The sequence below is a fragment of the Ochotona princeps genome, chromosome 25, assembly GCF_030435755.1.
Source record: "Ochotona princeps isolate mOchPri1 chromosome 25, mOchPri1.hap1, whole genome shotgun sequence".
Classification (NCBI taxonomy): Eukaryota; Metazoa; Chordata; class Mammalia; order Lagomorpha; family Ochotonidae; genus Ochotona; species Ochotona princeps.
The window spans coordinates 28,330,216-28,332,213 of record NC_080856.1 but is presented as its reverse complement, the minus strand read 5'-3'; the positions used below and the strand labels follow the sequence as shown (position 1 = coordinate 28,332,213).

The 1,998-nt window shown below is 47.5% G+C and overlaps 1 non-coding gene across 1 annotated transcript; it reads left to right on the top strand.

Annotated features, from left to right (window-relative positions):
* The first annotated feature begins 1,464 nt into the window (after positions 1-1,464).
* Positions 1,465-1,581, top strand: LOC118760269 (small nucleolar RNA SNORA44). The gene has a single exon (XR_004996684.2). It is a non-coding gene; the product is annotated as a small nucleolar RNA SNORA44 (small nucleolar RNA).
* The last annotated feature ends 417 nt before the right edge of the window (positions 1,582-1,998 follow it).

Below are 1,998 nucleotides of genomic sequence, written 5' to 3'. Positions count from 1 at the left end.
GCAATTTCTGTGAGGCTTGGTTCGAGTATCAGTCATGGAGGCTGAGCCCATCCCACCATCATGGACCATGCAGCATTCCCTGCTTCCCCTGCCCCACAGCTTACCACCAATCAGAAGCAACCTGGCGCCAACCTGAGAGCCCCACTGCCCAATCTCTGGTCTCTCTAGTCTCCCCCAGCCTGTCTGTGACTCAGATCATCCCAGTCCCCAGGCTCTGGGACACACAGCCGACGCATCACATCCCTTCTCCTTCCCATTCTCTCTTCCCTTCCCTTGTTGCCCGGCTCTTCCCTGTCCTCCTCCATCTTGTCCCTTCCCCTGCCCTGGCAGCCCCCATTCTGCCACCACGGCAGGAGGCTAGTCCCTTAGAGTTGTCCCCCGTACCCCTGCTCCCATCCCTACCCTGCTGGAATGAAGGACCTAATAATCACCTTGCTGCATCTGGGATTTTGACTTGCGATAAACTAATTGTGAAAAGAGGATTTGGCTACGGGAATCAGCTGCACGTAACCACATAAGAGCTTTAGGAACTTTAAATGCGCTTAAAACCTAACAATTTCTACATCTCTACCGCAGTTGCTGACATTTAGCGCTTCATAATAATGCTTTCTAGACCTCATTTTTCCCTGAGATTTCAGCTTTAATTTTTTAAATTCTTAATGTTATTGCAAAATGTTCTTTCTTTTTTTTCCTTATTATATGAGCTAATGGTTTGTTAGCTTTTACATAATTTTTCATAAAATTGTCGGGTTTGGGGGGCCCGATGCAGTAGCCTAGTGGCTAAAGTCCTCACCTTGCATGCTCCAGCACCCCATATGGGTGCCAGTTTGGATTCCAGCTGCCCCACTTCCCAACCAGCTCCCTGCTTGTGGCCTGGGAAAGTAGTAGAGGAAGGTCCAAAGCCTTGGGACCCCGCACCCGCGGGAGACCCGGGGGAAGTGGCTCCTGGCAAGGGAACACCTCAGCTTGGCCCTGCGGCCAGAGAGTGAACCAGCAGAGGGAAGATGTTTCTGTCTCTCCTCCTCTCTGTAATCGACCTTTCCAAGCAAAGTGGATGAATTTTTTAAAAGAACTTTCAGTTTTGTATTTTTACTATTGGTTTCTTTTTTTTTTTCAGTTCTGTCATTGTTTTGGCGTGGTGTGACCATTGTTGCTCATGTTAGTTTTTTGTTTAATTTTTATTATCCTACACGTTGAGTGTTCAATAGCACATTGGCTTTGGCGTATGTATTGTGAATTTCTAAGCATTCCTCCTGTTATAGATTTTTCATTTGATATCATTGTGGTCTGACATGATATCTGATGTGACACAAATACATTTGCTAAGACCTGTTTTGTACTTCAAGTTATGATTTATCCCGGAAACTGTCACATTCGCACTGGAGAAAATACTTATTTTGCTGTAGGTGGGAGAATACGGTGTGTGTCTGCAAGAACCTTCTGTCTGTCACCTGTGTCTTCGATAAGAATCATCAAAGTCTTAGCCATGGGATCCCCACCTGCATGCGAGAGCAACCTGGAGGGCCTTTGACAGCGCGGGCCAGCCCGTGCCTGCAGCTGCCACTCCGCTTTCCAATAGTGCCTGTCCTGGCCTGGCAGCTGTGACCTGAGGGGAGGGCTGCTTGGTCAGCTCAGAGTCCTCAGGCACTCTGGTCCCGCAGCGCCCCTCATGGCACACAGGGTCCAGTGCTGTGCTCTGCTGCTTCTGGAGCTGTGCTTGAGACCAAGGTCCATGTTACCAGTCACCTTATGGCGGTGGACCTGCAGGGGGGGTGAAAATCAACGGAAGAAGTGAAATGACAAAACAGTGAGCACAGGTGGGGCTTTTTGGGGCTATGCCCTGTGTGATGCAATAAAAGCTTGACAAATGTGAAAAAAAAATCATCAAAGTCTACCATGCGTTATAAAGACTATTTAGTTTATTTTGTGCAATCTTCATAATATGATTTTGTAAGTTTACACTAATCACACTGGAAAGAACCCTTTTCTCAGTTTTTT